The 24,376-nt window shown below is 26.1% G+C and overlaps 9 non-coding genes across 9 annotated transcripts; 6 read left to right on the forward strand and 3 right to left on the reverse strand.

Annotated features, from left to right (window-relative positions):
- Positions 1–3,452: 3,452 nt before the first annotated feature.
- Positions 3,453–3,526, reverse strand: Trnat-agu (transfer RNA threonine (anticodon AGU)). The gene has a single exon. It is a non-coding gene; the product is annotated as a tRNA-Thr (tRNA).
- A 5,523-nt stretch (positions 3,527–9,049) lies between these two features.
- On the forward strand, positions 9,050–9,132 carry Trnal-cag (transfer RNA leucine (anticodon CAG)). The gene has a single exon. It is a non-coding gene; the product is annotated as a tRNA-Leu (tRNA).
- A 602-nt stretch (positions 9,133–9,734) lies between these two features.
- Trnag-ucc (transfer RNA glycine (anticodon UCC)) lies at positions 9,735–9,806 on the forward strand. The gene has a single exon. It is a non-coding gene; the product is annotated as a tRNA-Gly (tRNA).
- Positions 9,807–13,351: 3,545 nt separating this feature from the next.
- On the reverse strand, positions 13,352–13,425 carry Trnan-guu (transfer RNA asparagine (anticodon GUU)). The gene has a single exon. It is a non-coding gene; the product is annotated as a tRNA-Asn (tRNA).
- An 836-nt stretch (positions 13,426–14,261) lies between these two features.
- Positions 14,262–14,333, forward strand: Trnat-ugu (transfer RNA threonine (anticodon UGU)). The gene has a single exon. It is a non-coding gene; the product is annotated as a tRNA-Thr (tRNA).
- Positions 14,334–17,253: 2,920 nt separating this feature from the next.
- Trnaq-cug (transfer RNA glutamine (anticodon CUG)) lies at positions 17,254–17,325 on the forward strand. Its single transcript has one exon. It is a non-coding gene; the product is annotated as a tRNA-Gln (tRNA).
- A 1,250-nt stretch (positions 17,326–18,575) lies between these two features.
- Trnaa-cgc (transfer RNA alanine (anticodon CGC)) lies at positions 18,576–18,647 on the forward strand. The gene has a single exon. It is a non-coding gene; the product is annotated as a tRNA-Ala (tRNA).
- Positions 18,648–19,206: 559 nt separating this feature from the next.
- Positions 19,207–19,278, reverse strand: Trnaa-cgc (transfer RNA alanine (anticodon CGC)). The gene has a single exon. It is a non-coding gene; the product is annotated as a tRNA-Ala (tRNA).
- Positions 19,279–23,983: 4,705 nt separating this feature from the next.
- Trnap-cgg (transfer RNA proline (anticodon CGG)) lies at positions 23,984–24,055 on the forward strand. Its single transcript has one exon. It is a non-coding gene; the product is annotated as a tRNA-Pro (tRNA).
- The last annotated feature ends 321 nt before the right edge of the window (positions 24,056–24,376 follow it).

Raw genomic sequence — 24,376 nt, forward strand, 5'->3', positions numbered from 1 at the left:
TTTGACAGATGATGGTGATCTACCGACTTTAAAGAAAGAAGTTGTTATAGATAATAAAAACTAATTCTTATTAAATTGTATATTAGTTGTTTTAAAGAAGTTATAAAATAAATATCTCAAACTGGTGTTTTTATTTAACTTTAGTGACTAGGTTATATTACATAACTTGAAGATTTTCCATATCTAATAATTACACAACTAGTTTTAGGTCCTTTTATTTTTCTCAAAAGTAACAGAAATAACTTGTTAATACTTTTCTCAAAACATAAATATTTTTAAGTGTTAGCTAATTACTAAATAAAATATTTATTATTAAAATAGCTTCTACAAGTTATTGTGACGTGATAGTTTCTAGAAGTCGATGTTACGTTACAGCTTGTAGAAGTCACTGTGACGCGATACCTTCTATGACGTCACTAGCTACAAAAAAAGTCTGCAAAGAAGTCAGCTACTGCAAAAAAAATTTAAACTAAATTTTTGTTGATTTTAAATTTAGGCTCTGTAAAAACTGGGAAAAATTTCTCGTGTAAGTAGATGAAAATTCTTTTTGTTTAAAGTTAGCGCAAACTTAAGTACTATTATAGCTTAAACTATAAACTTGATTAGTTTCTGGTGGAAAAGCGCTTGTAAAATACTCTTTAATAAAGATTATGAGTCAGCTCTGAACTTTAGGCTCATACTTTCTTCTCAAGTTTTTCAAACAGTTTTTTCAATACATTTTACAACAAATTTTAAGCACGGCCTTAATTCAAAATACTTGATTGTATTAAATTTTTAAGAAAATCTTACAATTCATGGTACAATAAATCGGCATTATTATGTTTTAGTTGGTTTGACAAAAGATTCAGTCGAATTTTAAAATCCACACAGTAAAATGTTGAGCGTTTCAACAAATACATTTATACGAAACCTACATCAACTGAACATTTCCTGATAATTTTATCATTTACTTTTCACAAGTAGCTACTAGATTTTCAGTAGTTTTGGCCTGCGTTAAAACGGAATAAGTATGTATCATTTGTTAAAAAGGATTTAATAGTAACTGAAAGTAATACTGTGTTACTAATTAACATTTTATACAAAATAAGTGCTTAGTTTATAAGAAACATATATCTGTTATATGATAATAAAAATTAATGTTATAATACTGTAAAACTTTCTTGCTATGAACAACGTTATAAGTTTTACTCCAATACCACATTAGGATTAATTTTATTAAAATGATAATACAAAGATGTCCTGTATACATCACAAGATGTTAGACGCTTTCGTTTTTTTTATTAGGAGTCTTTTGAAGGTATAAATACACGACTTATTCAAAATCATACAAAATCCAAAACTAATTTTAAAAAGCTGGAAAGAATGTGATAAATGCGATAAAAAAAACTTTAAATGGTATAAAGATTAGAATTAATTGTACTTAGTCGTGCTGATTTTCGAATTAGTGCTTCGTTTTTGCTGATTTTCTTACACGAAAAGACGAGCTTAATATTACTTTTTTTAATTCGTGCATTTTTAACTTGATATTTCTAAGCAACTTGATTTGTTAGTTGTTGAGAATTGTTAAACTGTTTAGTTACAGTTCACAGTCTTGCATTCTTTAGATCATTGTTACCTTAATTTATCTTTTTTTTATTCAAATTTTAATATGTATATTGTTTATTGAACGATAAAAAAGCGCTCAAAAACTTTGGTCTAAGGACCTAGTGTACGAAAAAACCATTCGGTTATCAATTCATACACCACATACTTTAACAGTTTCTTACGAGCTTAAAATCAATAAAGCTTCAATCTGAACGTTAAAACCTTAAGAAATAAAAGTATCAATAGAATGAAAGTTTAGAAATAAAAATCAACGAAAATTTATTTGTTTACTTAAAGTGATATAAACAAACTCATTATCTTATGGACAAATTTTTAAGTAAACACATAAATTTTCGTTGATTTTTATTTCTAAACTTTCATTCTATTGATATTTTTATTTCTTAAGGTTTTAACGTTCAGATTGAAGCTTTATTGATTTTAAGCTCGTAAGAAACTGTTAAAGTATGTAGTGTATGAATTGATAACCGAATATAAACAGACTCATTATCTTATTGGACAAATTTTTAAGTATTTTATTGGTTTTTTTTTAATGTAAAACATATAAAAAACTTGTTTTAATTATTGCTATGTTTTCAACTGTTAAAATACTATTAACTCCAATTTTTTAACGATTTTTCTTAGATTTCTTTTTAAAAGTTCAGTTATTTATGTAAATATTATTATAAAGTTTCTTTAAACAAGTTAACTCTCGTGTAAAATTTGACATTTAAAACAATAATTGTTTACAAATAACAACTGATTTAATTTTTTATCAGTTTTATATTTACAAAAAATGTTTCTGAGATTCTATGGTATTTTTTTATTTGTAATATCAGAACAAGTATATATAAATAAACTAACCACTGGAAATACGTATCCAACAACTAGACATACAAAGACAGTTTTCATTTTAAAGCAAATAAAACGAACTGTAAAACACAAATTTTTATAACACTACTTACAACACTGCACTCGTTAAATACTTCAAAATAAATAGGTGTAAACGTATTTATAGGAAGCTAAAATTTTATGCACGAGAATTAAAAACACCAGTATTTTACAATGTTTTTATTTTTCGTGCAAAACAGAAATAATCTATTTTAACTCCCTACTCAAACTCAAAGTAACGTTTTTATTACTAAATAAATAAACAACTTTACAATTCTGTTATCAAAATACGTTTATCAAAATAGCTATTTTTGTTTCTGCTTATATTCATTTCAAATTACATTTTAAGTTCAATTTTATGATAAAAAGTTGGTTATAATGTTTTGTATATTTTTAGTTAATCTTTAAACTTACTTGTTTCTATCTATCTTATAAAAAATATAATTAGAAACTAAAAAAACTACACTAATACTTGCTTAAGTTTTTATTTAACAAATTTTAAACTTATGTAACATCTAATATTCATTCTGTAATAAAATAGGTTTATATTAAACAGGTTTGCTCATTTTAGCAAACTTTATAGTTGTTCTTGTTTGTAAAATTTTTAAATATATTTGTTTTTAAATGTATAATTGTTTGTGTTGAAACATTAAAATAAAATTATTTTCACCAAAAATCGGTAATAAAATAATAAAAAAGCACATTAATTATTAAAATTATTATTACTTAGATATTCATTTGTAAGTAAAAAACGCTGATAAACTTTTATAAAGTAACTTTGGTCGAATAAGTTAACAAACATGAAATGTAATAGTTGTAAATTGAAAAAACATGGCTTAGTTATCATTTAGTTTTGTTTAACTCGCTCATTAAAGAAACAGTTGCAAAAACGAAAAAAAAATTATTAGTTTACATAAATAATTCAAATCAAATATGATTTTTAAAATAAAACAATTTTTAATTAACAAACTAAAAAACCGAGGCACCACCGAGATTCGAATTCGGGATCTCCTGTTTACTAGACAGGCGCTTTAACCAACTAAGCAATGGCGCCGCTTGTCCTATCGAGTATTGTTGCGTTTATAAACCTTTTTGAATTGTTTCGTCATAATACAACGCGATGTCTTCTTATACAGCGCACTTGAAATTACTTTTAAGTGTGATGCTTATAAACTACTTGTGGTTTTACAACAAGTTAATTAGCGCGGTTTTATAGTAATTTATCGATTATAAACCCTTTTTTGCGCTAAATGTGTTATCTAAACTTGCGCTTTTTTAATTTAATTCCTCTTATTTACTTGCTTAATGTTTTTCCATTGAACACATAAAAGTTCTCAACAAAACGAACATAAACATAACACATCTGGTTGTTGACTGAAATAATCAATATAAAAAATCGCTAGCTGATTACTCAACAATGAGTAAAAACTAAATGTCAGTTTTTTTCATTTTCTAGTAACTATAAAAGACTATTAGTTTCAGTACATTAACTAAAAAGGACTTGGAAAGATTAATATATTTCAGCCTAATATTTGAATTTAAACATTTTAATCTAGTTCCTTGCATCATATTTACGTAATTATCCTCATTAATGTAATTTCTAACAGTTTTTTTTTTCTGATGAACCAACCAGCAAAGTTGGAATTAAGAATTTTCGAACATAGAACTATTAACGTAAACATTTCAACTAAAACTTATGCTTTTTTTCAGATCGTTCAATTTTTTCTATTTAAATGTTTTAAATCAATGTCGGCTTCAAAATGAGAACAGTATTTTTTTCTTGTATTTATATACTGTTTCTTATACTACTCCATTAACTTCGTTTTATCTGCCATTTTTAGATACTATTAAAGTACTTTAACTCGCAGGCTGCTAACGAGTTTTACAAAAGAACGAGTTAAATAGAATCTAAACATGCTTATACGTTATTTTACGGGTTAAAAAGCTTGTAAAGTTTACTATTATATACATTGATCAGAAACCACAGTTGAAATATTTTCCAGGTGAAAATAGGCTTCAAGGCCGATTCGAAAATTTTCCACTGCCTGAAAGCGCTGAGGGCAATGGACCATTTGTACGGCGCCAAAATTATTGCCGACGGAAATGGTAAGGGTTACATATATTAAAATAATGTTTTATAAAGTAAACTGTACAGAATAAAGTTTAGATTGTTTTGTTTGACTGAAAAATGTTACAAAAAATTGGTTTAGTGTTTGTGGAACGTTTTTGATATTTGTATAAAACTATGACGTCACACAGGACCTGAGTCGCTGCAGTACGAGGGGTCTCTGCGGATGGACTTCGTGAAAGGTGGGGTTATGGAGCACCCAATGGACGCGCGCATAAGCGTGCCCCAACTGCACGTTACCAGGCAACAGGTTGACATGGGCACCTGTTTCGTCGGTACGTTGTTTTTTATTGAAGTTTGTACATCTGTTTGTACAATGTATTTAAAAAATGAACGTAACGTTACAAATTTTGAATGTTGTGTTTATATTTGTTTTGTTTGTGACTTAAGTTCTTTATATTATGCTTTATTACATAAATGATTAAGTATTGACGTGTTAATGTTGTTAGTAAACTAATTTATTGACGCTTATTAGATAAACGCAGTACGGCTTAAATTGAATTATTATCAAATTGTGTTATGTTTCTTTGTAAATCAAGTTCCACATATATAACAACTCTTCGTATATATACAGGTCAGCGGATCACCGAAGAGGTTGAATTGTTCAACTTGAGTGACAGTGAGGTCATTTGGAGCTGCGAAGAATTTGGTTTGTTTATTCAAACAACAATTTGGTTGAATTTAATTATAAATTTTGCTAACTGTACTTTGATGATACTTAATTGTGGGATGAGCAAAATATTTTACTTTGAATAAATTTAATAACGGTGGCATTTTTTTGTTGTTAATAAAATAAGTTTATTTTAACAAAAAAAAATGTTATTACTGCGTTACTTTTAAGACTATTTAAGTAAAACTTGATATAAAATATCTTGCTTAAGTTCCTTATATAGTTAAAATATAGTATGATAAAATAAGTTACTTTAAATAAACAAAAAGTATATGATTGTTTACATTATCATAAAAACCATAGCTTATGGTGTATTAGTTTCCTTCACATAACAGAAGACTTGCTTTCATTAAAATTATACAGTTTTTTACTACTGCGCGAAAAAAAGTATCCGTTTGATTTTAGACATTTTTTTTAATATCAAACATTTTTAAAGCTGAGATATTCGATAAGAAGCACGGAACAAAAGAAATTGAACCAATACAAGGGATATTACCCGCTTATTTGAACAATGTGGATAATTGTGGACAGATAATCAAGATATCATACACTGCAAAGTTTGTTTATTTGTATAAATTTTTTTAAGTTTATATTTTACAAATTGTAGTTATAAATATAGAGATTATGCTTTTAATGTTAAACATTGTGTATACAACCAAGTTTGTATATTTGTATTAAAAAGTTAAACAAGTTTTAGCTGATAGTATTTATAAATACAATGATCAAGGTTAGAATTTTATGCACTATATATGCAACCAAGTTTGTTTATTTGTATTAAAACATTAATTTTTTTTAACACTTTTATGATATCAAACACTACACAGAATGTTAGCTTCTACTAGAAATCTAAAATATGTTTTACTGATGGTAGTTAAAAATACATTGATCAACCTTATAATGCATTATATACCAACTAAATATCATTTTTTTACATAATAACATCATACACTGCCAAGTTTTTAGTTTAATTGTTTATTCTCAAAACAAAAATAAATACATACTAAAAGTTTTAAAATTAAACGAGTAATGTTACATATTTATTTATTCAATTGGACTATTTGAAAGATACTGGCTCATTATAATAAATAACAGGAAACAATTAAATGAATTTATTTTTGATATTTGACTTAAGCTCCGCCTTTATCAAAAATCAAATGTTTATTATATTTGATTAAAACAAAGTGCTCCCCCTTGGAAAATTTTGTCAAACAACAAACAAATATTCAGCCGATGAATGCTATATGTTATACTTATTTCAAAGTTTTTATACTTACTATTTGTAAAAACTAAAACAGCAAAAAACGTGTATAAATTAAAACAATTAAACTATAGATGTACTATGTAAGTACATACTTGGATTTAAATGTTGATTGTTTAGTAGAACTTGAAATATTACTATTACTTTATAAGTAGTAATTGATAAATAGAATAACTAATTACAATTATTGTATAAACACACATATACGTTTTGCAAACTCATAGTATTGTTCGTTTTTAAAGGAACTTATTTAGTTGTAAATGCTTGTCTTAATACTTTTTATTTAAATATTAATGTACTCATATACAAAAAAGGTGTAAATATATTATTTATGACTTCTGCTTTTTTTTACAAAGTTTTACTACCAACAAAAAATTAATCAAATGTAAAAATGCAATGTAAAATAACATAAAAGTTAAGTTTAAACAAATGATAGAAAAGTACATACAAACCTATTTTTTATACTTTTCTTACTTTTTAAACTTGTATGCAAAAATTTAAGTTATTATAAAGTTATTTATAAAAAGTTTTAATACTTCAGAAAAACAACACAAATATTGAAAATCTAACAGTCACTTACAAGAGTAAAAATTAAATACTTGAGATAGTAAAAACAGGAGTTTATAAACAAAATGTACACCAAATCTGCGTTATTAGTTAAAAAGTATTAGTTTACAATTGACGAAAAACAGTAAATTTAATGTTTTTTTCTGCCTCAAAAATCCTTTTATTTTTAATTATGGAACAACGTAATTTGTTAACAAAAATTGCTATTTTAGCAAACAAATAGAAACTATTACTCAACAAAGGACATATATAGTTTTTTGTATTTGGAACATTAAAGTCAGTATTAGGATACACAAACACCAAAAAATTATTAATTCATTAATTACAAACAAAGTAGGAAGAAAGGTAAAGAAAACCGTTATAGTTCTTAACTTTGGTAAAAAATTAGTAATATAGTACAATAACATGAAAACTAAAACCTAATTTTATAAATGATACGAAATAAATAGGAGTGAAAACCCGATAGAAGGCAGATATATGATCAGAGTCAAACTTGGTGAATACGGAAAATTATCGAGAATTACTGGTAATGGTAGTTTTGATGGGGCGTTTGAAATCAAATAAACTTTTTAATAATTGCTAAATTTGTTATTTTTGTGCTGATTATAAATATTTGAAAAACAAGTTTTCTGTAAGTTTGTGCTTTTACTAAAATTTTGAAATTGTTTAACTGTGATTTGGTGTTTGTTTGTGGTGATTATAAAACGAAAAATTTGCATAAAACAGTTTGATGTTTTGTTATTTTTGTTAGACTGTAATACTGTGATTTTTTTAAGTTAAATTCATAGTGATTATATGACAAAAATTTTCTTAGAATTAAAAAAGTAGGGTTATGAACTTTGTGATTTTATTAAACAATGATTTTTAAAAATTATTTGTATTAAGTTTGTAACAATTTAATATAATTAATTAAAAAAATTCTTTGATTGTGTTGTGATTTTAGTAAAACTAACATGTTGTAAAACTTATAAGTTAATTAAACAAATATGTAGCAATTAAACATAAAAATAGCTGTAATACGTATTTTTGTTAGTTGAAATGTTACTATGAAACTTTTTATTCTCTACATTATAAAATAACTGTGAAACTAAGACACTGTACATATTAAAAACTGATTTCGATTTAAAAAATGTATTACATACAAACTTTATTTTTTATTGTGCTTACTGCAAAACTGAAAACTTTAAATGCAGTATTTTTCTTAAAAGTTTATAAGCAGTTTGATTTTAAAATACATAACGTTACTTTTTGTGTAATAAAGTAACTTCTTCTAACATTTATTTAACAGAAATATATAAAATTATAAAATATATACATTAAATCTTATTTGTTATCGTTTTTTTAAATACTGTGATGTTAATTTACTGTAACATAAATTTTTTTAACTTTTTAAAATAAGGAATTAAATAACTTATAGTAACTTTGATCGATGTTGCTTTTAAATCTAAATTAGTTTTACAAAGTATTTTATAACAAGTTTAAAGCAATTATAATAAAAAAAAGTTCTGTAATTTCGTATTTCTTAGTACAACTGTTTAAATAAAAATGCTGTGTCACATTTTTTGCTGTCTTTTTAATTTTATTGTACTTTAGAAAACATTAAAACTAAAGTGTATTGTTAAATAAACAAAATGCTTTTAATTAATAAATAAGTATGTTTAAAGTAATAAATTCTTTAGTTTAGGCGCTACAATATGTATAAACTTAAGTAACTAATACAATCGGTTGATTATTAACGTAAGATTATATTTACAAACACAGTAAATATTTTTACAAATGTACTGATGATCTTGAAAGCTACATGAAACTTAAGTATTTCTAAAAGCTTTTGAGCTGTTAAGCTCAGTAGTTTGAAATCATTTGAATAGTTTACCTAAGTAGTTATAAGCTTCAAGGCAATAGAAAGTTTTAATGTTTGAACTATATATTTGCAATAAATCTCTAGCAAGCGTGTGGCAGGATGGCCGAGTGGTCTAAGGCGCTGCGTTCAGGTCGCAGTGTACATTGTAGGCGCGGGTTCGAATCCCGCTCCTGTCACTCTTTTTGCCTGGTTAAGTTGAAACGAATTCTTTTTTAGCTGAAAACAAAACTTTAATTGCAAAAAGGAGTTCAAGAATATTGTTAGTTCAAAGCCTTTAGGTAAATAAAATACTTTTATTTTAGACGTGTGCATTTTCTATTTTGTAATATAGAATTATTCTGAGGAAAATATTAGGTTTAACTACATGCATTCTACTGTGGTTTTTATTTTAAGTGAAATACTTCATAGTTACTTTACTTTCAATTTAAAAGACCTGATACTAAAGCTAAAAGTTGTAATTTGTATTTTAAAACAAAAAACAGTTTAATTTTGAAGTTTATTAAAATAAGTTAAATGTACGCTTATTACATTTTAACTATTTACGTTTTTATTTGAAGTAGCTGATTTAAATTTCAATATGTAGTAACCTTAGTTGCTTAAAAAATTTCTTAAAGTTGTTATGAAAAATAGGTAATAAAAAGGCAACAAAATAGCTAAGTTATTAAACACTGTATGAAAAGACCAATTCAAAAGATAAGTACAAAACAATGCTTTTGCATGTTCAGTTTACTTATAGCTACGCTTGCGTATATAAACACTTTATTAACTAACGATACAAGCGTCGATGGTGTAACGGTTAGCATTGGTGCCTTCCAAGCACTAGTTCCGGGTTCGACTCCCGGTCGACGCACTTTTGTGTTTTATGGACTAATTCAAATAATAATCACTTTATATTTTTTAATTAGTGATTACAGCTTTGAAAAATTTAAAACACTTTTTTAGACTTAGTATGATTATTTTATTTCATTATATGAAAATCTTGTTTTACGCCTAAAACTTTTCAATATAATTTGTTATGGTTTAGATTTAGATAGTTTTAATTTATTATTCAAAACATTTCTAACCTTGAAAGATATTTAGAAACATTCAAACTATAAATAAACTTTATTTGTTAATGTTTAAAGTTGTAATTTTGTTACATAACTTTAGTTTTATAGAGAAATCAATACATGAATCAAAATCTCATACAGTCATAACTATTAGTAAAAAACATTTACAAAATACTTTATAAATTAATCACTAAACAAAAACAAACCAAAGTTTATTTATAGATAGTTCCAATTTATTTTAGTAATCAAGTAAGTTAACTGACAGAAAGCAAATGTTGTTTATAAAAATTACCAGAAAAAATTTACTTAGTTTACTGAAATTACAAGTTTAAATGTGTATTAGGCTATAACAGTAAGATAAAGCTAAAAGTTTAGACTGAATTTTGGTAAAAAATTGTAATTAGCTTTTATTTTAAGTACAATATTTATAAACTTTCTTACCTTTAATAGTAATTTGACTTTGCAATCAGTACTTAATATAAAATGTACATAAAAGTATTTATTTGTATATATTAAAATTACTAAAAACAACACTAACATTGATACAACACTTGCATTAATTCAGTTGCTTAGCAAAGTTAAAAGCTTATTTATCATTTAGTAACAACATTCATTTTTATGATGTTTACTAATGTTTACAATTAGAAAAACTTTGTCAGTTTCAATAAAGAAAAGTTAAAGTTTTGTTAAAAAAATGTTTTAAAGTAAGTTTGAAACTATTTTAAAAGTGTAAAATAAAACGAAAATAAAGTAAAACAAATATGTAGATGTATGATTTTGAATAGTTAAAAATAAACAATTGCTAGTTTAGGAAGCTGATAAATATATAAAACTAAAATAGATTTTTGTCATAACATATTGCAATTTAAGTAATAATGAATTTTATCATATAAATAATAAAAACAAAATTAAAAAAGTTATATAGCAAACAAAAACTTTAAGCACAAAATTTTTATAACATATGTTTAGATTAAAGTATAAACAGTAATGCAAATAAGTTAATTTTAAGTAGGTTTAGTTGCATCAATAAAAGTATATAAGTAAGCATTAAGCTTAGAGCAAATTTTCAAGTATATAAACGCTATATGCAGTTCTGTCTAACAGCAGAGTGGCGCAGCGGAAGCGTGCCGGGCCCATAACCCAGAGGTCGATGGATCGAAACCATCCTCTGCTACCTTCTCGCTGTAATTGTATAGTGGTTAGTACCTCACGTTGTGGCCGTGACAACCCAGGTTCGAATCCTGGTTACAGCACCTTTTTTATTTTTGCGATATAAGAAATTATTGCTATCGATTTTTACGAAAATAAATTTAATAAGTTTGGTCAACATAAGCAAAGTTTGTAATAATTATATTTATTTTCATAGTTATGAGACTTAATCAAAAGATTTCAACTTATTATAGTTTATAAGCAATAAAAAGCTGTTATATTAAAAATTGTTGTGAAATAAAACTCTGTTTCACTTAACTCCTTATATTAGAATTGCTTAAATATATTTTTTACAAAAAATCTTTTTGTATCTTTAAAACACTTTTTCACAAATAATATAAATAAGTTGGCTTAAAATAATAACAAAGAGCACAAAGGTTTACCACATACACGAATTAGTAGTTTTGATTTCTAGCATATGTACTAAAGTTTCAATTCAATCAACAATAATATGTTATATTTTTAACAAATTATGTATTGTTGTATAATGGTAATTTATGTATTGTTTTAATTTAAATAGTTTTCTAGTTGAAGAGAAATTTCTAGTCATTTTTTCAACTTTACCCACAAACGTTCGCTTCAGTACTTAGTACTTAAGCCCGTTTGTTTAAGATCACAATAGCGGTTTCTCGCGACTATTCCTGCCTGATGAGTCCTAATAAGGACGAAACCGGTCGTAGGATTGTCTCGGATGCTGTTGTTGTTGATCTTGCGGTAAAGTTCATTGTTTATTATCGATGGCATAAAACATCTCAACATTGTTGATGATGGCCGAAATAAATATTGGCTAAAACTGATCAAACGAGCGCAGACTACAATCTCACAACAAGCTGACAATGTCTGAGACGTTGAGCTGTGAATGATATAGCTGTGTCATTTTTTCAACTTTACCCACAAACGTTCGCTTCAGTACTTAGTACTTAAGCCCGTTTGTTTAAGATCACAATAGCGGTTTCTCGCGACTATTCCTGCCTGATGAGTCCTAATAAGGACGAAACCGGTCGTAGGATTGTCTCGGATGCTGTTGTTGTTGATCTTGCGGTAAAGTTCATTGTTTATTAGTTGAAGAGAGTGACTTTTAAAAGTAGATTAATAATATATGCTTTACTATGGCAAAATAAAATGAAGTGTTATTTGAAAAACAAGTGTAAATATTTCAGAAAGATTAAGTAATACACAAAGTTTAAGAAAATTAAAAACATATGTACAGTATTTCGATTATTGAGCAGTAATAACAAAATAAAAACCTTTTGCACATTAGATATTTATTAGACAGTGAAAGTGGTTAGAAATTTAAAACCTTTATCTTTATTTATGTATTTGGGTAAAGTTTAATTATATTAAACAAAAGTTCTTTTGTGAGTTGTTTCATGTTGTTTCATGCTCGATGCTAAACGCTTACTATCTAAGACATTTAAGCATTAAAGTTTTTGTAAAAAATTGTTCATAAAAAAAGAAGTTTTAGAAGCCATTCACATAAAAATAATCCTTGATAAAATGTTTTGGTTAAAGCTTACTTTTTCAGTTGAAAAAATTTATACAAAACACTTTACTTTTAAACCTTCGCATGCAAGAAAGCGTTGGTTTATGAACGTAAAAAATTATAGGTGGTGTAGTGGTTAGGATTCGTGGCTCTCACCCACGCGGCCAGAGTTCGATTCCCGGTCTGGGAACATTTTTTAATTTGCTAAAATAGCTTAAGTTTAAAAGCAACTTCTTTATTTTTCTACCTTATAAACAAAACTTGTAAACTTAATTATAAAAGTTGCGCATGCTTTTGTTAACATATTTCATTAACTTTCATATGCAGTTATTAGTTATTACGTGAATAATTGGACTTATATGAAAGCAAAAAAAATATACTTCAACTGTTTCGAGCTGTATAGAATTTGAAAAAAGGAAGACAGTAACTTAAAAAAAAACACAAAATTTGATATGGTGACTTATGTTTTTTTTTTAAGAAAATAGTTTAAAATGTTTAAAAAACAACACACAATTTAATATAATAACCTACGTTTCATTTTTTAAGCACAAAGTGAAAGAAAGTTAAAAAAACAGCAGTTAGTGCTAAGTGATAAAATATCTTGTTTTCAAAAATGAAAAAAAAACACCCTTCAGTTAAAGTTAAAAAAAAAACCGTCCTCGGGTGGGCTCGAACCACCAACCTTTCGATTAACAGTCGAACGCGCTAACCGATTGCGCCACGAACACTTGTTAACACTGCTCTTAAACTGTTTATAAATTAAAGTTTTCTTGCTTCACATGTGCGTTGTTTAATTACAAGTGCTCAGTTGCTAAACTTAAAACAAATCTGAATGCTTTAGTATGAAATTTTCAAGAACTTGATTAACTCAGTGCACTTTTTATTTTCTTAGTAATTAGTAGTTTCGAAAAAACACTGTTCTTTTAAGATAAATTGAATAAATGTTTACTTTTTACAACTACAGAAAAATTACATAACTCTACTTAATATGAAATCAGGTTTGAAAATTCTTTTTAAACTATAATAAATGTTTAATCTAAATACCGATTAACTAGCTTTTGTATAAAAATTTAATATCAAAAGTCAATTACAATTAAACATGAGCTTATACAGTTGTGTTTAGAGTAATGTCTTTTAAATATGATACAACACACTTTTTTAGTGTTAACATTTAAAAGCATTGAAACTTAAGTTTTGCATACAAAATTAAACTATTAAATGATAAATATATGGTTTTTTTCTTACATTAATGTTGACAGGATAAATAAATTTTATTTTTATATACAAACTAAACAGCAAAAATAAAAATTTAAATTAAATATTAAAGCACTTTATTTGTGTTATAATGTAAATAATGAAAATTTATCAAGATTATTAGTTAGTTTCGATTAGATAGGCCAAGAAAACTTCAATTAGCAGCCTTATAGATAAAATGCAAAAACCTATCAAAAACATTGCTTCAAAACTTAAAGATTTGTCTGCAAAATGAGAAAAATAAGTCATTTACATTGTGACGTAAAAAAACTGTACGGTTTATAAACATTAAAAAGTAATTACGACCACAGCCGCCATAGCTCAGTGGCAGAGCGCTGGTCTTGTAAACCAGCGGTCGAGAGTTCAATCCTCTCTGGCGGCACTTTTTATGCTCAATTTTTACTCCTTATCATTTACATATATCATTAAGCTTAGTTCTCAACCATGAATCATAAGTCCTCTACATTCGATGTTTCTTATTTTTTTCTTAAAATTTTTAACCGCTATATTAAATGGAACTTTATTTATCAACATCAAAGACGAACTTTGATCAACTTAAAACGCATTTGCAGTAATTAAACGTAATTATAGTACAGTATACTACCGCTTAAGTACGCACTTTTTTTGGTACGCATCACGCCTTAAGTACGCACTTATCCAGAAAGACAAAGTAAAGGATGTTATATTAGAACTTCTAAAAAATTCCTGTTTTTTTGCCTAAATTTTCAATCATCAAGTTTTTCCAGATTATTTTATGTTTCCAGGTAGAATGGCCAACCTGCTGAGTTAGCCTGAGATTTCACAATTTTTAAACTAGGGTGAGTAATCCTGAGTAGTCTAGGTGGCCTAAGATTGTGACAGTCCTGTTATTGGATGTTAATAAACTAAATACTTATGCAGTAGTTGCAGAAAAGTGTAAGAATAATGATATTTGAGCTGTAATGCTATAAAATAAATAAATCTAGATGACAAAGTTAAAAAAACCTACAAATACAAAATAGTTAAGTCATAATTTAAATTAAATGTACATACATTGATGTTTTTAAAATGTTTGGTAAACACAATGTAGTTTGGTACTTTCCCTCTAACAAAACAAAATGTAGCTCAATATTTTTTTTAAATCATTGACTGACATTGACTTTCTATATTATATGTATGTATTAATTATGTAGAAACTTTTTATAGATAAAATAAATCATTTTAAAATCTTTTAAAAAATTTTGCAAATTAGAATTATGTATTAAATGTTATTTTAAATAAAAAGACTTGTTTATTTGGCTTAATTATTTGGTGGCTAGTTGTAAAAAAGAAAACAAACAACTAAATTTCATAGTATACTATGTTATCAAAAAGTACGCACTATCGTGCTAAGTACGCAATTTTTGGTCGGGTTCAATTTGCGTACTTAAGCGGTAGTGTACTGTATAGTATTAATTAGATCGTTAAGCAATTAGTCGATGTTTATTTTCTATTTTCAAAATAAAAGTTTAAGATCTGCTAGATTAAATTAGACTTAATAAACAATTACTTTAATTTAAATATTATTCTGAGAAAATTTGCTATTCTTTGAATTAATTTTTACATTCTTTTTGATTTTTAACAAAACTTAATTTAATATTTTATTAATTTTAGATTTATTAGTTTAGATAAATTTTAACGTGAAAGTATAAGTAAAATGGTAAAAACCTTTAGTTAATCAAAGCTGCTAAACAATTATTTAAAACTGTTTTTGCTAAAAATAATTTAATCTTAAATGACTTACTTAAATAGACTGCTGCAAAATTTTATAGGAAATTTGCTCGAAAATAACGGTTTAGTATTTAAAAACTTTTTAAGCTACCTTATTTCTCGTTCAATTATTTCAAAGCTAAACCGTTAAGCTAAATTAATTTTTTTAAATTTGATAATAACTTTCTTCTTGCAACAGCAAATTATTTTCTAAAAAAATAGTGTAAAAAGTGCTTTGAAATAGTAAAACAGTTATATAATACCTTTTTGGTAAAAACTAAATGCAAATGTTTTCCGTTTTGTACAAAAGTCATGCACAGTAATTAACTAAAATGCCATTTCTTTAGTTTAGTTTTTTTACGCTTGTTTTATACCTAAGTTTCTATTACAGATGTTTTATTTCTAAGTGTTATATTCTTATTTACACAAAAACATCTAAAATAACATAATATTAATTTAATAATAAGAAAAAATAAGGTTAATTTTATTTTGGTTTTGACACCTAAAATTTTATATATTATATGGAACTTTATTTATTAACATCAGAGACTATAATACGTGAGTTTGGAGTTATTCTAGAAAAGAAAACAAATCGCTTAAGTCAGTTTCAACAACGCACATAAATATTTTCAGTAACTACATACTGATCAGAAAAAAACTGTTTAGGTAAGTTATAAAGCAGCAAAAGTATTTACTAAAAAAAGATACCGTTGATAGTTGAAAACAGATTATTATTATTTTATTTAGTTTAATATTTGTATTATATTATTTAAAAAATTTGTGTTTGCGTTAGTAAAATATTTTTATTTTTTTCTTCAATATAAATAATGATACATAGTATACTTGTATCGACCTGAAACTGTTTATATAAAAATTAGTGAAGCATAAATTCCAAATATTTGATCATACAGCGTTTAAGCAGCCGTTTTATAAGAACTAATTGTTTACTTACAAGATACTTAAGAATCATTGTATATTAACTTCAAGTTTTGTAAAGCTTAAACATAAGTTTGGATAAATTTAAATTTTACTAGTTTGAGTTTGTAATTAATTTTTAAAAGTTTGAAAGACGCAAAAAAATTATTATAGGAACCTAAATAATTTGAATGTTTTGATTTTTATTAATTATTTGTATAAACAAAAACTAAAGCACACAAGAATAAAATTGCTCTAAGAATTGATAGCGTTTAGTTTTTTTATTAAATTTTGGAAGGTTTTTGTGTTTAACAATAATTTATTATATTTAACTGTAAATTTTTTGTTTAAAAACTGTTCATATATAAACTTAATAATGCTACAAAGCTAATGTTTACTTGAATTAACTAACAAAATGTTGCTTTTTCATCGAAATTTTGTATGAAAAATAGTATATGAATTAGTATATAGTTTATTATGGAAAAGCTGTTTGTTACTGGTGAGTTAAACTTTTAACTACTTTACTAACTGACAAAAATAAATATTTAAAAAAAAGTAGTTTTAGAGTGTAAACTTTCTAGTAGTCTTTAATGAAGTAAGCACCTACTATATTCAAACGCTTTACCATTATAAACGCAATTAATGATCAATAGGCTTGCGGTCCTATGGTGTGATGGTTAGCATTCAGGACTCTGAATCCTGTAATCCGAGTTCAAGTCTCGGTAGGACCTTTCATACGTTTGTGATTCTTAAATTTTAGAACTGTGTAGCTTCGATAAATGCTGCAACTTAAAGTAAATGAACGGTAACTTAAACCTTATACGAAAAGTTATTTAAGCTTTAAATTAAATTGCTAGTTTTTATAACTTGCAATACTTGAAAATAAAGTTTATTCAAATTTCCTTAAAAATAAACTTCCGAAATACTTATTTGATATACCAGCACTAAATAATTTATTCATTTTTTTACTTTAAATTGCAGCATTTATCAAAGCAACTAAATTTAATTATTTAAAAAAGTTTTTATTATGTAGATACGTGTATATGTATATAAGTTTAGTATCGCAATAATAAACTTTTGCCTTGGACAGCTGTCTCAGCTAGCAAGATTAATATATATATATATATTTAAAATACTCAAAATAAACTTTTGCTTTTGTTTCTGTATACATATATATATTTATATATTTATTTGTTTGACTATATAAAAAACAATAGGTTTGTACGACCGTTTCGTATATGAGATGTATAATTTAGTAAAGCTAAACTATATTTTGAAAAATTATATATTTATCTTTATGTATAGATTTTATTAACTTAAGACTATAAAGCAACTTGATTTTAAAGCTAGAATATTATTTATGTTAGCATTTTCAAGAAAAGTTTGTTAAGAAAAAAATCATAATAGGGTTTTTTGATATAATCTTATACGAAACAATTTGTAGCTAATTTTTATGAAACAAAATAAAATATTATTTCGGTAAAATATTTTATTTTGTTTCATTTTGTCTTGATTGTTTTCTTCGTATAACTATATTCAATTTTAAACCTTTTTTAATTAGTACATTTATGAACGAACTAATTCAGAAGTATAAAAATGTTTTTAGAATTTTTATTTCAGAAAAAAATATCTGTACTTAAACGCTTTATAATGTATGTTTTAATATAAAATTCAGTAAAAAAAGCGTTATTTCTAATTTATACTTTATAAATACATGGACGCAGCAAATTTTCTTTTATTAGTATTTAAACTTTGAAAGCTTATTTAATAAACGTCTAAATAAGTGTATGTGTATAAAAAACTAAATGTAAATTAAGTATTGTAAAACATGCTTTAATAAAAAAATCATTATCAAGACAAAAATAAAGAAAAACTGCTTTCATACTTCTTTGAACTTCGCTTACTACAGTTCTATTATTCGACTTTTTAGTGCAAATCTGCTGTTAGCTTTATATACCGCTATTTTTCTTAATCTTCATGTGGGGTTGTAGCTCAGGGGTAGAGCGCGCGCTTCGCATGCGTGAGGCCCCGGGTTCAATTCCCGGCAACTCCACAATTTTTTCTTTCTGTAATATTTGAAAACAACCGAAATGAGTAAAAGGTTGCGTTTACTGACTGAATACATATATAATAAATAAGTTTAGTATGAATAAATTATTAAATGAATATTTTTATTTCCTATAAATAACGCATTATTATTTGTACATTCTCCGCTAAAGAACTTAATGTGCAAGAACATTTATTTTTTTATTAATTTTAACTTTTTCTGTCAAATTGTCATGTACACTTGTGTTTTTGTATAAATATTAATTATTGTTTTTTAAAATACCAAACTATCTATGACAAAATACTTTTACTAAATATATTTTATGATATCAAAGCACATTTAAGTATAAAAAATGTCATGAAGTATGTATATATATAGAAAATAATGAGGTTAATTACTAAATTACCTTCCACTGAGCCCACGTAAAAAGCTTTTAAATCGTTTATTGCAAATTTTTGAAGTAAAAAAAAACATTGTTTTCGTTTCTTAAACCTAAATGCTTTAATCGTTTCTAAGAATTAAGCAAAGTTAATTAATTAAAAAGGACGAACGCGTTTAAAAAACGTGGAGATGCCGGGAATTGAATCCGGGGCCTCACGCATGCGAAGCGCGCGCTCTACCCCTGAGCTACATCCCCACATGTTTGAAATACATATAAAATAAACATATAAAAAGAAACAACAACAACAAAAAACTAAAGTTAAAAAAATTTATTGAGCATCTTATCATTGTGCACTTATACTTTAAATGTTTCAACTGATATAAAATTTCTTACAAAAACAGTCCTGAAACGTTTTTCTTTCAAATAAAAAATATCAAACACTTTTTAGCTAATGGAAAATTATAATAAATGTATTACTTTCTAAATAAAATGTTTAATAAAATCTCAGCTATAGAAAACAAAACTAGGTTTATTCTAAACTTGTTTATTTGGCTTAATTATTAGTTGTAAGAAAGAAAACAAAAAACTAAATTTTATACTATACTATGTCGTCATAAATTACGCACTACCAGTGCTAAGTACGCACTTTTTGGTCGGGTTCAATTTGCGTACTTAAGCGGTAGTCTACTGTATATACTGAAATTGTGCGGGTGCGAAATGATCGGGTGGGATTTAATTAGAGTGGGAAATGATCGGGTGGGATTTGATCGGGTTGGATTTGAATTGGGTTGGATTTGATCGGGTGGGAATTGTGCGCGGGTTGGAACTGAACGGTTCAAGCACTTAAAAAGTGTATATATATACATAATAAACTTGCTGACGACGTATGCAAGCACGGAAACTAAAAATCTTTTATTTTGTTTAAAAGTATATATTTATGTTATTCGTATACAGAAATATTTTATATATTTAACACTGACAAAAACAATCATTTTAAGGTGTTTCTGCGTATAACAGCTTAAAATGCGTCTTCAGCTAGATATTTTTATACTTTATAAAGTAATTTAGAATAAACGTATAAAAATATAAATCACATCTATAAATAATTTTTAATCTAAATAGCACAAGCTAGGTTGTAAATTTTTTTTTACAATTATTTTACCACTTAAGTTTTTTCATGAAACTAAATAAAAAATTCCCCCTTTATTGAAACAGCATGGCACCGGTGACTTTCCAATGGGAGGTGGTTGCCACGGAAACGGGCATAGTTGGGGTAGATCCCCCCGTGGAGTCGGTGAATCCCGGTGAGTTGGTCGAACTGGAGGTGAAGGTGACGGGGGAACTACCCGGTTGCCTGGATACCCAAGTCAGGTGAGGAAATTAATTGTTTGATGTGTTGAATAGAGAGCTTTGTAACAATACATTTGCAAAAATATTAATTTTTTAATTATTCAAATTTCATTATTATTAATTAAGATAGTTTATTTTTACAATTCTAATAACCTATTCATTAACTTTATGACAATATGTTCGCAGAAATATCTGTAATTCTTTTTATTTTGGTTGATATTTATTAGGTCACTTATGATTTTAAGTATTTGTTGTTTTAAATTCAAGAACAAACTTATATCAAGTTAATCAACGTTGTCAGGTGCGTGATCGACGAAGCGGAACAAGACCTCGTGCTTCCGGTGAAAGCGACGGTGAAGGGCCCGACCGTCGTGATTGGTTTGTGACGTCATTACTCACTTGATTTTTTTTTTTTTCAATTTTATTTTTTGCTACGCCATAACACTTTATTATGATTTGAGTGTGCTTAGTATGGTTAATTTAGATATGTATTGGTTGACATTTTTCGATCATAACAGATGACAAAAGATTTTTTTTAATATTTATGCTTTAGAACTATATTTTAACCTACTTTTAACTAGACGGTTGTAGATTACATAAATTTTTAAACATAACAACCAATAAACGTAGTCTTTGGTTTGTGACGTAATCATAGTAACGAAGTTGTTCATATTTAGTTTTCATGTTTTGTTTTTGCCACGCCACAATTTTTTTTTTTTTTACTGACCAATAACGATAGTTAGTTTAGAAACACATCAAACTATATTTTCCAAACCATAACAGATAAAAAAAATATTATTTTTTCGATGCTTGTATTTAGAAGTTTTTTTCAACTCATTTTTAACTAGAACTGTTATGAAGTTAGTTACAGAATTTTTTAAACTTTAATACAAAATATTATAATAATAATAAACATAACAGATGACAAAAGCTTGGATTTCGATTTGGTGCAGCTCGGAAATTCAGTGAAAAAATGTATTTCGATCAGAAATGTCACACAGATACATGCTAACTGGAAAATTTCCATCCAAAACTCAGAAAACTCGTTTGTTTATTTATACTTCTAGAATTTTAAGAAGCACAGTAATAAAAAGTTTAGTAAAAAACTTTTATTGAGTCGTTTAACTCAAATTAAAACTATTTATGAACTTAAAATTAGAGTTTTGCAGAGTTTTTAAGTTTTTAGTTTGTTGTACTTATTTCAAATGTCAAAACTAATTATAACGATAACAAGTTTTGAGCTTGTCCCATGAAAGACCATGTCTGGCTGTGATAACATTATAGATGATTTATTTTTAGTTTATGGTGAATTTAAATTTTAAATTTCTCTCCACTAAGTTTTAGTTCATGCTGTCTCTCATACTAAAACATTAATTTTATAAACATTTTATAGTAGTTACAAAAAATTGCTTTTATTGTTTAATTAAAATTTATCTTAGCAGTGAGTTCTGAATGTTACCTCTACAACAAGTTCAACTATGTTTACTTTCAAATAAAAACTGTGGTGATTTTTAACCTAATATTTCAACCAGCTTTACCAATTTCCAGCAACGATTGCTAGTTACTGTCCTTGCAAGGAACATCAATTCAACTTTTTTTTTAGTAACGAGTTTAAACATGTTAAACTTTTAGCGTCGTGAACATTTTAATTCTTTTTCCAGCGACGAGTTCGAGCTGCTGCCCTCGCAAGGCACGCTGGAACCTTTAGAGCGCCACCAAGCGTACGTGCTGTTCACTCCCGCCACGGAGGGCTGCCACAACTGCGTGCTTCAGCTGGACGTGCAGAACGGCGCCACCAGCCACGTGAAGCTCAAGGCGTTTGTTCAGTCCGCCAAGGTTCGTTGAGTGCTCGAGTTTGGATAGTTTTATAACACCTTTTTCACCAAATTTCATGAGTAGTAACTTGGAACAATGATTTCGTATTAAATTTTGTCAAATAAATTTTTTCAGTTTTAAATGTTTAGCATTGAGTCTGAGTTGTAATAATTTTTAGACATTTCGATTGGGGTGTGCTTTAAAAAAGTAATTTATTCAATTATTTTTAAAAGTTTGAAAATTCCCAATGAAAGTTTTTATAAATTTTAAACTTGAATACTAATTTGCTGATTTTTGAGAAAATTATTATGAATTTGATACTTAATAAACTAAAAGTTGTTGCGTTTAGTTGTTTTTATGTTGTGTGATTGTTTGATAAGAATAAGTTATTAGTGTTCAGTTGTTTTTAATTAGCTTAGGTTACTTGTCTGCTTTTTAAGCACGCACCATTTAAATCACCAATTAAGTTTAATGGCACCGAGTGAAAGTTAAACACTTAAAAATAAGAAAAGTTTGACAAAGTTTTATCACTAAATCGGTATTCTAGTTTAAAACTTACAAAAAGTTTAATAAATTACTTTAATAAATACTTTTAAATACTAAAATAATTTTAATAAATAACAGTGTCTAGTACATTTTAATTTTTTCTAAAAACATTTTATAGGATTTACTTATTATTGACTATCAAATTTTAAACAGTTTCTGTATTATTTTGTAGCAAAGTGTTTTAAAGTTATATTTAAACGTTACAGGTAGAACTTACATGTAACATAGAAGGACAAATAGACAATATATTTATACCTTGCTACATAGAAAATAACGAAAATCCAATCATTCTCAGTATTAATTGCTTTGTTAAAGGATTAGATGTTAAATTCGGCTTTCAAAATTACTCTCTTGGGTTGGTTTTGTTTATAATGTTAAATTATTGTTTATATTTATACACTGTTGTCATTGTATAAGATAATTTTTAAGGCTTGTTTATAAACTTAATTTTGTCATAGTTGTTTGTGATGTTGTTTGCTAAAAATATATATTTAATAAAAAATTTATTAAGATAATATAGTTTTATCTATTTTATTAACATTAATGACCTGTTAAATTTTTTTTTAAAGAATAAGCTCTTTTTACAATTTCTATCATATGAATTTTTTAAATTTAATTTTATTGTTTTACTTTATTGTTTTTAAAAAAAGTATAACTGTTAAAAACATTAGTTAAATAAATAAATTTTAAAAAAGCTCGTTTTACAGTTTATATAAGATGTATTTTTTCTTAAGTATAAAATTAGTTTAGACATGAAAAAAACAAGTTATTATAGTTTTAATTCTAAACCAAATGAGTAAATCACATAAATTAAAAAGGTAAAAAACTATTTTTAAGTGTTTGATTTAAACTTAAAATGCTATAGTTTAATAAATATACATAACAAACATACTTAAAATTATAAAAAAATTACTTTGAAAATGCTTGAGAACTATCTTTAGAAACTTTTTAACTCTTTAGTAATATATTTTTAACAAAATTAAAGTTTCAAAAAAAAACTTTTTTTTGTATTTATTACAACAATATTAAATTAAACTTTATTTCTTAAAAGAAATTACAAAACTTTCTGTAACCCACCAAGTTTTTTTAAACAATAAAAAAATTAATACTAATAGTTTTGCCAAATTAATGTTTGCAAAAGGCTTGTGTAAACATCGTTAAAAAAACTTGTGTTGTTTAAAACAATACATTTGAAAGTATATTGGAGCTTATTTAGGTTTATAAACACAAAATGCTCAATCATCTGCGTGGCCTGTTGGTCTAGGGGTATGATTCGCGCTTCGGGTGCGCGAGGTCCCGGGTTCAAATCCCGGACAGGCCCGCTCTCTTTTTATCTTTTACAATAAAATCAAAATAGTTTGTTATTTTTTTTGAACGTTTAAGGTTTATTTTTAGTGCTTCATTATTAAACTATTTTTTTATAGTTTAATCAAAGTGTAAACTCAAAACTTTTTTATTCTGGATTTCACTGATATAAACCTAATTATTTATAGTATTTCGGTTAATAAATAAATATATATATATATATATAAGTAACACACACTGTTTTTCTACAAAATTTCATTATATTTCTTATTTATGAGTTTATTTTATCAGTCGCTGTATAGAAAACAAGCAAAGCAACACATTGGAATTTATTGAA

The sequence above is a fragment of the Thalia democratica genome, chromosome 1, assembly GCF_965202585.1.
Source record: "Thalia democratica chromosome 1, ktThaDemo2.hap1.1, whole genome shotgun sequence".
NCBI lineage: Eukaryota > Metazoa > Chordata > Thaliacea > Salpida > Salpidae > Thalia > Thalia democratica.